The sequence below is a fragment of the Mustelus asterias genome, chromosome 24, assembly GCF_964213995.1.
Source record: "Mustelus asterias chromosome 24, sMusAst1.hap1.1, whole genome shotgun sequence".
Taxonomy (NCBI): Eukaryota; Metazoa; Chordata; class Chondrichthyes; order Carcharhiniformes; family Triakidae; genus Mustelus; species Mustelus asterias.
The window spans coordinates 61,770,147-61,783,211 of record NC_135824.1 but is presented as its reverse complement, the minus strand read 5'-3'; positions in this window follow the sequence as shown (position 1 = coordinate 61,783,211).

The window sequence follows — 13,065 nt, the reverse complement described above, 5'->3', positions numbered from 1 at the left end:
CACTGTGCCACCGTGCCGCACTGTTTCAGGAGGATGTAGTCTAGTGAAACAAACAGACAGGTTGCAGATTGATACAAACAGGCATGAGATGATGCTTCTTGGAAGGAGAATGAGGGCAGACAATGGAAAGTAAATGGCAGAGTCACAGGGCCCGATTTTACCATCAGGTCGCGCCCGAAAACGGGCGCAAAAACTTGGTAAAGTCAGGCGTGAGGCGAGTAGCACGATCCGCGCCCACCTCCGCGCCGGTTCCCCCTTTACCAAGCGCCTAAAATGACCGCGATCGGGACCACGCCCAAAATGGGCACGACGGCCATTTAAATTCATTTGCATGCATTTAAATTGACTGAAGGGGCTGGACGCCCAATCGTACCGGCCCTTCCCCCTTTACCACCGCGTTCAGCCGTCCAGATTCAACGCAAAACAGACATGCTCGGCAAAGGTCCAATTCGGGCGCTCCAGCTTCTGAGGATCTGTGCCCCTTATTATTCTATAGACCTCGATAAGATCACCCTTCAGCCTCCTATGCTCCAGTGTAAAAAGTCCCAGTCTATTCAGCCTCTGGTAGGGTGTTGGGGAGAGTTACAGAACAAAGAGATCTCGGGGTACATGTTTGTAGCTCCTTCAAAGTGGAGTCACAGGTGGACAGAGTGGTGAAGAAGGCATTCGGCATGCTTGGTTTCATCGGTCAGAACATTGAATACAGGAGTTGGGACGTCTTGTTGAAGTTGTACAAGACATTGGTGAGGCCACACTTGTGCAATTCAGGTCACCCTATTATAGAAAGGATATTATTAAACTGGAAAGAGTGCAGAAGACATTTACTAGGGTGCTACCAGGACTTGATGGTCTATAAAATAATGAGGGGCACAGATCAGCTAGATAGTCAATGTCTTTTCCCAAAGGTAGGGGAATCTAAAACTAGAGGGCATAGGTTTAAGGGGAGAGGGGAGAGATACAAAAGTGTCCAGAGGGGCAATTCTTTCACACAGAGAGTGGTGAGTGTCTGGAACAAGCTGCCAGATGTAGTAATAGAGGTGGGTACAATTTTGTCTTTTAAAAAGCATTTAGACAGTTACATGGGTAAGATGGGTATAGAGGGATATGGGCCAAATGCAGGCAATTGGGACTAGCTTAGTGGTAATGTAAAAAACTTGCCTCGTACATCTCCTTTAAACCTTGCCCCTCGCACCTTAAACCTGTGCCCCCTGGTATTTGACTCTTCCATCCTGGGAAAAAGCTTCTGACTATCCACTCTGTCCATGCCTCTCATAATCTTGTAGACTTCTATCAGTTCGCCCCTCAACCTCCGTTGCTCCAGTGAGAACAAGTTTCTCCAACCTCTCCTCATAGCTAATGCCCTCCATACCAGGCAACATCCTGGTAAATCTTTTCTGTACCCTCTCCAAAACCTCCAAATCCTTCTGGTAGTGTGGCGACCAGAATTGAACACTATATTCCAAGTGCGGCCTAACTGAATAGAGGTGTTCAAAATCATGTGGTGGGATGTTGGGGTGGCAGCGGGGGGTGGTGGGCGGGGGGGGGGGGGGGGGGGGGGGTGGAGTCTTCCTCAGTGAAAGAATCCATTAAATCAAAAAATCCTCTGCTCATGGACAGGTGGGGATAAGAGAAATTAATGCTGTTTGAATGAAAACCTCTCCTGTCTGCAACGATAAGGAGAAACTGTGTCCAGGGACAGGATGGGGGGAAACGTGACTCTCTGCATCACTCCTGCAGAGAGCCAGGGAGATTACAATGGACCAAATAGCCACCATCTGTGTTGGGATCATTTCATGGTTCGGCACAGAGTTCAGGCAATTGACAAATGAGCCTGGGTTGAGTTCTTGCGATCAGGAATGCATTGCTTGGAAAGGCAGTGGAGGCAGATTGACTTTTCAAAGGGAGTTGGATAAATGCTTCAAAAGGGGAAATGTTGCAAGTTTTGTGGAAAGAACAGGGGAGGTGTCAGTCTGAATAACTACAAGAGGGTAGAGAATCTGCCAGATATTCCCAACGACAATACAAGACCCTTAATAGACGCTGTAGCAATCCCGGCTAGATAGGATTGAACAGGAATCAACATATGCTCACGTTACTTTAGCATGTTATCATGTCAGAATATCTCACAGCCTCTTGCGCAATGATTTATTCTGTAGTGCAGAGATTTATATAGACAAATATATCAAACACCCTGTCTCGCTGAATAAGAAACACTGCAACACGCTGACAGGTTCTTCATTTGTTTATCTGATGGCATTGGAAGAGGAATGGTTGTTAGTTACGGCACCAGGATTACATTCTGAAAAGCACCAAGCTGATCTAAACACCCAAAACACAGTCATAAAACACAGATGGCGGTGGCACGGCAGCTCAGTGGTTAGCGCCGCTGCCTCGCAGTGCCAGGGAACCGGGTTCGATTCCAGCCTCGGGTCACTGTCTGTGTGGAGTCTGCACGTTCTCCCCGTGTCTGCGTGGTTTTCCTCCCGGTGCTCTGGTTTCCTCCCACAGTCCAAAGGTGTGCGGGTTAGGTTGATTGGCCGTGCTAAATTGACCCTTAGTATCAGGGGGATTAGCAGGGTAAATAGGTCAGGGATAGGGCCTGGGTGGGATTGTTGTTGGTGCAGGGCCGAATGGCCGCCTTCTGCACTGTAGGGATTGTATGATTGTATTCTATGGAGGCTATTCAGTCCATCGTATCCCCCTGCTTCATTGCAGGAGCAATGCAGAAAGTCACGTTTCCCCCATCCTCTGAGCAGCACGGTGACACAGTGGTTAGCACTGCTGCCTCCCAGCGCCAGGGACCCGGGTTCGATTCCCGGCTTGGGTCACTGTCTGTGCGGAGTCTGCACATCCTCCCCGTGTCTGCGTGGGTTTCCTCCGGGTGCTCCGGTTTCCTCCCACAGTCTGAAAGACGTGCTGGTTAGGGTGCACTGGCCGTGCTAAATTCTCCCTCAGTGTACCCGAACAGGTGCCGGAGTGTGGCGACTGGGGGATTTTCACAGTAACTTCATTGCGGTGTTAATGTAAGCCGACTTGTGATACTAATAAATAAACTTAACGCCTATATTAATAGAATTGTCATCAACTTCAAATGGTAAAAAGAAAAGATATATTGACACTTTTGACAAAGGAAGCTCATGGTTCTCACAGTCAATGTTGTGAGCAATCAGCACGCACCTCACTTGTTTATCTGGTGAAATATCTGGCGTGTACTAAATGTATTTAATCTTATTCACGGGGTCACGGTGAGTGAACAAACCCGATTTCAATCTCGCGACCCACTGAGATGAAGGAGGGACCACTCACAATAACAGTGACCTACATTTATTTAGCACCTTTAATATCGCCGAGCGATGGGCTCGATCACCAAGGCAACTGCTTTCCTGCCCCAATCTATTGGTATGCCTGCCTTGATGGTCGAGATTCACATCTTAATCCAACACTTCACCTGAAGGATGACACCTTCAAAATGCAGACTCCTGGTTGCTTTTCAATTGCTCTGAGTTGCATATTGGTTATTCCGGTTGTGGTGGGGAGGGTGAGGGGAGGGTGTGGGGTGGGGGAGGGTGTGGGGGGGGTAGTTTGGGATGGGAGAGAAGGTTGACGGGGAGGGGGACTGGATACAATCCCAATTTTTCACTGATTTCAAATGATCTTTCCCTTCTTGGGCAACACTTCTGATTCCTGAATCCAAATTGTTGATGCGAATTGTGAATGGTGGTCCCAACACCAACACTTGTGGAACATCACATCTCACCCTTGCCGGCCGGTGCAGCAAACCTTAGCTGCTACACTCTGTTTCGGGCTTTACCAAGCAGCATTGTGGTACAGTGGCGCTGTGGTCAGCACTGCTGCCTCACAGCACCAGGGATCCAGGTTCAATCCTGAAAGGTCTGCAGATTGGGTGGATTGGCCATCCTAAATTGTCCCTTAGTGCACAAAGATGTACAGGTTAGGTGGATTGGCCATGCTAAATTGCCCCTTAGTGTCCAAAGATGCGTAGGTTAGGGGAACTGGCCATGTTAAATTGCCCCTTAGCGTCCAAGGATGTGCAGGTTAGGGGGATTGCCCCTAAGTGTCCCAGGTGTGTAAGTTAAGGGGTTTGGCCGTGGTAAATTGCCCATTAGTGTCCCATGGTGTGCAAGTTAGGTGGATTAGTGGCGTAAATCCATGGGGTTATGAGGAGGGGAGAATAGGGTCAGGATAGGATGCTGTATAGGAGAGGGTCAGTACAGACTCAATGGGCCGAAAAGCCTGCTTCTGCACTGTAGGAATTCTATCATTCTATGCTGTGCTCGATAGGTTGCCATTCATTCCGCTCCCTATCCCCTCACTCTGCATGCTTATACTTTAGTCGTCACTTTACCATTGTGTTGCCAAGCTTGGTGAAGTTCTCTGAAGCTCAAATATATCACACCAACTCTGTTAGCCCGGTCTACCCTTTCCATTACACCTTCGAAGAATTGAATGAGATTGGTCACCCACCCTTTTGAAATCCGTGATGACCACTTTGATGGATGTTCAGTTTTGAAATATTTTCATTATCTTTCTTACGACAAGATATTGAGTTCATCTTCTGTTGGATTTGTTTTATTTCCTTTTCGAAACATCAGAATCACGTTAGCCTTTTGCCCTATTCTTTTCTCTAATAAACGTTTATATCTGCAATAGTGCGTCTGCTATCTCTTTCTTAACTACTTTAAAACTTTAAAATAAAATCCACCTGAATCAGGGGACTTAACCTCCATAAAGTTTGATTCGTCCATCAATTATCTCCAAACTTTCTAGCTTAAAGTTATGGTATTTTTTAATCTATTCCCCTAACATTATGTAATGTATGTTAGTTTCCCTGGCAATTACTGAGATAAAGTATCTGTATAATGTTTCTGTTATTTCGCTGTTTTTACCCATGAGTTAATCCTCCGTATCTATGAGTCATGCTACCTTTACCCTGATTAGTTTTTTTTGATATCTATCTGTCTATAGAATACCATTCCATTTTGTGTTTCTTGATAATTTAATTTAATAAATCCTTTCTTTATTTTTTACATTCCCTTTGTCATCCTCTCCAATGATTGCACATAAACTTGCAATGATCTGGATGAATGAACTGGGGGCATTGTGGCTAAGTTTGCAGATGATACAAAGATAGGCGGAAGGGACAGGTAGTCCTGAAGAGGCAGGGGGGGCTGCAGAGGGACTTGGACCGGCTAGGAGGGTGGACAAGGAAGTGGCAGATGGAATACAACATGGAACACTGTGAGGATATACATTCTGGTAGGAAGAATAGAGGCGTAGACTATTTTGTAAATGGGGAGAGAATTCAGAAATCGGAAGTGCAAAGGGACTTGGGAGTCTTAGTTCAGGATTCTCCCAAGATTAACTTGCAGGTTCAGTCGGCAATTAGGAAGACAAATGCAATATTAACATTCATGTCGAGAGGTCTAGAATACAAGAGCAGAGATGTCCTGCTGAGGCTTTATAAGGCTCTAGTCAGACCCCATTTGAAGTATTGTGAGCAGTTTTGGGCCCCGTATCTAAGGAAGGATGTGCCGGCCTTGGAGAGGATCCAGAGGAGGTTCACAAGAATGATCCCGGGAATGAGGAGCTTGACGTATGAGGAGTGTTGAGGACTCTGGATCTGTACTCATTGGAGTTTAGAAAGATGGGGGGACCTCATTGAAACTTAAAGAATACTGAGAGGCCTGGATAGAGTGGACGTGGGGAAGATGTTTCCATTAGTGGGAGAGACTCGGATCCGAGGGCACAGCCTCAGAGTAAAGGGACGACCCTTTAGAACCGAGATGAGGAGGAATTTCTTCAGCCAGAGGGTGGTGAATCTGGGGAATTCATTGCCACAGAAGGCTGTGGAGGCCAGGTCATTAAGACAGAGATAGATTGGTTCTTGATCGGTAAGGGGATCAAAGGTTCCGGGGAAAAGGCAGGAGAATAGGGTTGAGAAACTTACCAGCCATGATGGAATGGCGAAGCAGACTCGATGGGCTGAATGGCCTAATTCTGCTCCTATATCTTACCATCTATCTTACGGTCTAACTTAGTGCGTGTCCCTTGTCTTCAGTTTTTGTTTTACCCTGATCTCAATTTATCCACAGTGTTTCATTACTGGATCGTTTGTTTTATTGAGGAATATATTTCTCCTGAATGCAACTGATTTCCATCTGCTTTTATCTTGATATCTGGTTTCCTTTTCTAAATTCCATTCCTATTACCTCCAAAATCAGTTTTTCTTTTCTGTCCGATTTGTTACTTTGGTTTTTGTCTGACTTTATCTCTTTCACAATCATCATTTTGTTGTGCTCCAGTCTCCGTTCCCCTTGCTGAATTATAATTGGCTATACACAGTGATGAACCATGCTGAAATTGAGTGCAAAACCCAGAAGGATAACTTGGGCCACCGGGTCTGTAATGGCCGAGCTATGTTTGGCTTGTGGATTTTAAACAAAATGGCAGTGTTAGGATTGCCCGGGTGGTGCCAGGGGCAGTGTCGGGGGGTTCCTGGGTAGTGCCAGGGACAATACTTCGGCTTTGCCAAGGGTTGGACTTGCGGATAGCGATGAACATTGTCGGAAAATACAGCAGGATATAGATAGGATGGAAAATTGGGCGGAGAAATGGCAGATGGAATTTAATCCAGATAAATGCGAAGTGATGCATTTTGGGAGAACTAATGTAGGGGGAAGTTATACAATAAATGGCAGAGCCATCAAGAGTATAGAAACACAGAGGGACCTAGGTGTGCAAGTCCACAAATCCTTGAAGGTGGCAGCACAGGTGGAGAAGGTGTTGAAGAAGGCATATGGTATGCTTGCCTTTATAGGACGGGGTATAGAGTATAAAAGCTGGAGTCTGATGATGCAGCTGTATAGAACGCTGGTTAGGCCACATTTGGAGTACTGCGTCCAGTTCTGGTCGCTGCACTACCAGAAGGACGTGGAGGCTTTAGAGAGAGTGCAGAGAAGGTTTACCAGGATGTTGCCTGGTATGGAGGGTCTTAGCTATGAGGAGAGATTGGGTAAACTGGGGTTGTTCTCCCTGGAAAGACGGAGAATGAGGGGAGACCTCATAGAGGTGTACAAAATTATGAAGGGTATAGATAGGATGAACAGTGGGAAGCTTTTTCCCAGGTCGGAGGTGACGATCACGAGGGGTCACGGGTTCAAGGTGAGAGGAGCGAGGTATAACTCAGATATCGGAGGGACGTTTTTTACACCGAGTGGTGGGGGCCTGGAATGCGCTGCCAAGTAGGGTGGTGGAGGCAGGCACGCTGACATCATTTAAGACTTACCTGGATAGTCACATGAGCAGTTTGGGAATGGAGGGATACAAACGATTGGTCTAGTTGGACCAATGAGCGGCACAGGCTTGGAGGGCCGAAGGGCCTGTTTCCTGTGCTGTACTGTTCTTTGTTCTTTGTTTCCTGGTAGTGCAAGGGACAGTGTCAAAGGGGCAGTGCCAGAGGGTTGTACCAGGGCTTCCCTTGTAGTGCCAGGGACAATACCAGAACAGTACAAAAGGGCAGTGCCAGGGGGTTCTGGGGTAGTGCTATGGACAGTGTCAATGGAGCAGCGCCAGGGGATTGTACCAGGGGTTCCCTTGCAGTGCCAGGGAAAAGGACAGGGAAGTGCCACGGGATTGTGCCGGGGTTCCTTTGTAGTACCAAGGACAGCGCCAGGACAGTACCAAAGGGCAGTGCCATGGGTTCCTGGATAGCGACATTGCCAGGGTAGTGCCGGGGGGGCGGGGGGCAATGTCAGTGGATTCCTTTGAGGTACTGTGGGAAGCTTCCGGGCAGGGCTTGGGGTTCCTGGGTGGTGCCATGGACACTGTCGTACCCAAGCAGTGCTGAGGGCTCCAGACAGTGCAGGTGATAGCACTTGGGTATTGCCAGGGGTGCCCGGGAAATGCCAGGGTGGTGTCAGTGGAGATGCCAAGGGGAGTTTCCTGGTGAACGGGTTTGGTCACTTCACATTTGGCGACGATTGACGATAGCACCTTGAGTCCTGTGCGGCGCAGTCGCCGGCGGGGCAGACAAACCAGAGACCGGCGACACATCATGGGAGCTTCCTCTTCAAAGGGCCACACCATTCGACAGAGAAAGCCACTATCGCCGCAACGACTTCAATGCTGCTTTTCCCGCCAAACGTCAACCTTTGCCGATATCAGGGAAAATCTCAACCAGTGTTTCTACTCGCTGAGCCAGCAGGAGAGCCGTGTCGCTTCTGCTGAACTTATCCAGCCCGCCTCTTGTTCATCCCAATCCACCATTGTGTCTTCACCCTCTGAAATCCACTGTTCCCCTGGACCTTCCCGGCCTCCCTCCCTCCCTAGTTTTTGGCTTCTCTTCCTCTTTGAGCCTTTAGCTCGGTGACTGTTCACCTTGAAGCATTTTTGGGGATACAGTGAGGTTGCTGCTAAGTGGCACCTCATGTGTTAATGAGAGGCACCAACGTGGCTCTGGTACAAAGCTGCCAAACACTTTGCCGTGTGACACAATCTCATTATTGCGTTATCATTTGAAGACTTACACCCGTGGCTCTTGTCGTTAAACCAGAAAAATCCCATCATGAACGCGGCCCAATTAAACGTCAGATCAGTCCCTCCAGCGGGAACATTCCTCATACCTGCTTAGTTTACCTTTCCATTGGCATCCTTGTGAAATGCCAACCTTAAAATAAACTCTAATATTAAACACTGACATTTTGCGATGAATTACTCTGGCATTACCAGGGAGGAAGCTGTAACCTCGCTTGGCAGCCAGCCGCTTGTTTTCGAAAGGGCATACTGCTTATTTGTGAGTGTTAGCTTCAGATTGTGTGTGTGTGAGTGACAGAGAGAGAGAGAAAGGGAACGCAGTTGGATTGTGACTTCAATCAGGCTCCAGGCTTTGCCCTCTCCCGCTGTTCCCTGCTGTGAGATTTTCTTTTGTTAAAGAGGCATTACGTTCGCCCGGATCGCCACACAATGCCTCTCCGTCACACCGCCAAGGGGGGGGGGGGGGGGGGGTTGTTACCCCTCCGCCCTCCTCCCTTTGAGGGGTGTAAGGAGAGGTGACCACAGCTGTGGGTGGATTGTGGCCACCTGCCCCTGGGGTGGCACGGTGGCACAGTGGTTAGCACTGCTGCCTCACAGCGCCAGGGACCCGAGTTCGATTCCCGGCATGGATCACTGTCTGTGCGGAGTCTGCACGTTCTCCCCGTGTCTACATGGGTTTCCTCCAGATGCTCTGGTTTCCTCCCACAGTCTGAAAGACGTGCTGGTTAGGTGTATCAGCCATGCTAAATTCTCCCTCAGTGTAACCTGAACAGGCGCTGGAGTGTGGCGACTAGGGGATTTTCACAGTAACTTCATTGCAGTGTTAATGTAAGCCTACTTGTGACACGAATAAATAAACTTGAAACACTCTGTGGGAGCGAGTCCCACATTCTCCCCACTCCCTGTGGGAGTGAGTGCCACATTCTCCCCACTCCCTATGGGAGTGAGTCCCACATTCTCCCCACTCCCTGCGGGAGCGAGTCCCACATTCTCCCCATTCCCTGCGGGAGCGAGTCCCACATTCTCCCCACTCCCTATGGGAGTGAGTCCCACATTCTCCCCACTCCCTGCGGGAGCGAGTCCCACATTCTCCTCACTGGCATAATGGTTAGCCCTGCTGCCTCACAGTGCCAGGGACCTGGGTTCGATTCCCAGCTCGGGTCACTGTCTGCGTGAAGTCTGTACGTTCTCCCCGTGTCTGCGTCTGAAGGACGTGCTGGTAAGGGTGCATTGGCTGTGCTAAATTCTCCCTCAGTGTACCCGAACAGGTGCCGGAGTGTGGTGACTAGGGGATTTTCACAGTAACTTCATTACGGTGTTAATGCAGGCCTATTTGTGACACCAATGAATAAACTTAAAAACTGTGCAGCAAACACAGGAGATTGAAGATTAAGTCCTCATGATTGAACTCGATTCTTTCGAAATTACAGATTGGCCAACTGGAGGCTGCTGTGAGCAAAGTCTGGCAGATGATTCACTCCGGCTAGCGTCTCAACAACCAACAGAGACTAAGGTGCTCAAATCTCACTCACCCTAACCGGTAAAAACACACAACAGACACCTATCCATCTTAATATTAGATTTGATTAGCTTAGACCACACTGTGCGCACATCTGAATACTCTGTTACAAAATGGATACAGAGACATTGGAGAGATACAGAGAATGATGATCCCAGAAATGTGTGGATACACATATCAGGAAAGAATTGTGTCCCTTTTTCTCTTGAAGGAAGATTGGGTGGGAGTGGGGTGGTGACCTAATCGAGGTTTTTAAAATTATGAAAGGTTTTAACAGAGCTCAGACAGAGAATGTTTCCTCTTGTGGGTGTTTAGATCTCCATAAAGACTAATAACATTAGTCAGTTGATAGCTGAAAGAATGACATGTCAGTTTAAAATTTTTACTGCAACAAATGACTAAAATAACTATTGACTAAACATTATTTTCTCTTTGGCGGCAACTTATGTCATACGGGGAGGGATTGAGCACCCTGGTTCTGTACTCGTTGGGAGTTTAGAAGGATGAGGGGGGATCTTATTGAAACTTACAGGATACTGCGAGGCCTGGATAGAGTGGATGTGGAGAGGATGTTTCCACTCGTAGGAAAAACTAGAACCAGAGAACACAACCTCAGGCTAAAGGGACGATCCTTTAAAACAGAGATGAGGAGGAATTTCTTCAGCCAGAGAGTGGTGAATCTGCAGAACACTTTGCCGCAGAAGGCTGTGGAGGCCAGGTCACTGAGTGTCTTTTACACAGAGGTAGATATGTTCTTGATTGATAAGGGGATCAGGGGTTATGGGGAAAAGGCAGGAGAATGGGGATGAGAAAAATATCAGCCATGATTGAATGGTGGAGCAGACTCGATGGGTCGAGTGGCCTAATTCTGCTCCTATGTCTTATGGTTTTATGGTCGTCTGGTCTTATGCTTCAAACAACAGATTGGAACATTTCCCTTTTATACTTATCACACACGTCACTCTTCACAGAATTACAATGCTTATCGCAAACAGTTCATAGTTACTCCCAGTTTCCAATGGGATTCCATATCACCAATTCACTACGTAAGAACATCAAGTGATCATCGTCAGGTGCTTTCCCAAAGAGTTTCCGAAATCTGCTGCATTAAATTCTTCACTGGCTGCAGGGTGCCTTGATTCAACACGAGGCCAACTCCATCCTGCTTCCAGCTTCTGTAGATCACAAAGTCAAGTGGCCTTTTTTCCCTGCCAAGCACACAAAACCTTTGCTGTCTGTCCGTGACATTTACTAATTTGTAGGGAAGCCTGTAACCTGATCTCAAAAGTGCTTCCTCCCCATGGAGACAGGCAACACTTTAATCTTGTGTGGAGATGGAAATTTTAGTCAGCCATCCTTGACTTTGACTCTCTTTCACCTTATCAGTAAATGGACAGTTTGCAGCACAACTGTTTATAACCAGTTACCTACAACGCCTTCCTGGGACTTTGGGAGACTCAGTGTATTCTCACAGTGTGCTCAGTGTAAACTCAGAGCCTGGTGACATTCACCGGAACTTTACTGCGGCAGAACGGCATTCTCCGTTGACCTCGGGTGGGCGAGGTGGTAAAATTCCGGCAATTGTCTCCAAGTGCACTTTCCTCTTGGTGAAACAATCTAAATCTTCCTTTGAACTCAAAAAATTAAACCACCAGGGCTTACTGTCATGCAGGTGACAGAATTGGTCACATCGCCATCTTCATTTACCCTAAATTTACACCAACAATCCTAAAATATACCAAGCAGATAAATCTCACAATTGTAACATGGGCAAGAACGCAATCAGAGACTACCAATGTAAGATAGTCAGCAAAGAAATTCAGAAAAAAATCTCTTCACCCAGAGAGAGGGGGGAGAAGGTGGAACTCACCACCATGGGGGTGGTTGAATATTGTCTGCACGTTGAGGGGAAAACTAGACAAATAAATGTGGGAGAAGGGAATAGAAGGTTACACAGTGGTTCGCACTGCTGCCTCACAGCGCCAGGCACCCGGGTTCAATTCCCGGCTTGGGACACTGTCTGTCTGGGGTTTGCACATTCTCCCCGTGTCTGCGTGGGTTTCCTCCGGTTTCCTCCCACACTCCAAAGATGTGCAGGTTAGGTGGATTGGCCATGCCAAATTGTGCCTTAGGGCCCGATTTTACAAAACGGGCGCAAAATCGCGGTAAAATTGGGCGTCGGGCCTATACCGCGATCTGCACCTGATTCTGAACAGATCGCGGCTTTACCAACACCCGATTCGGGCGCAGGTCCGGCCCGCGCCCGAATCGGGCGGCCCGACGATTTAAATGCATTAGCATACATTAAAATCGACTTAATGAACCGCGCGCCCAACTCTACCGCCAAATCCCACTTTACCGTCTTCTGGACCGTTCCAAATCCGTGCTTTTAGCGACCTGCAGAATAAAAGTCCGAAGCGGATTCCTATTCTGCAGGGGAACCTCCGAAGCCCTCTCTGCCCTTGTGAAGTCACCATCCTCCTCGACCATCCTTCGCAGACCCCCCCGCTAACCACCCCGGCAGACCCCCACCCCCACCCCCCCTGGATCAGACCCCCCTGGGAGGCAGGCCTCCCCTGCAGACCACCCCCCCCCCCGGGTTCAGACCCCCCTGGGAGGCAGGTCCCCTTCGGCAGAGCACACCCCCATGGTGGAGGGAGACCACCTCAATCGCTGGTCTCCCTCCACCATCCTTCCGTTAGCAAGATAAGCTGTATGTTCCTCAGCTAGATCCACTTTGGTCAACACAAAGATGGTCCTTCTGCCTTGTGGGTCCATCTGGCTCACCAAGTCAGTTACAATACTGCGTTCAGCATCTACTGAACCAGCTTAGATACAAAGGATAATGAATGGTACTGGTCGATCTTCCTGGTGTTATCAGCACTGTAACCTCAGGAATGGCTGCTGACACCAAGGATATAATTTTTAGCATCAGCAAGGCTTACAGGCTGAACCCTAATGCCATATATCCAAGATGGTTCAGTCGATGCTGA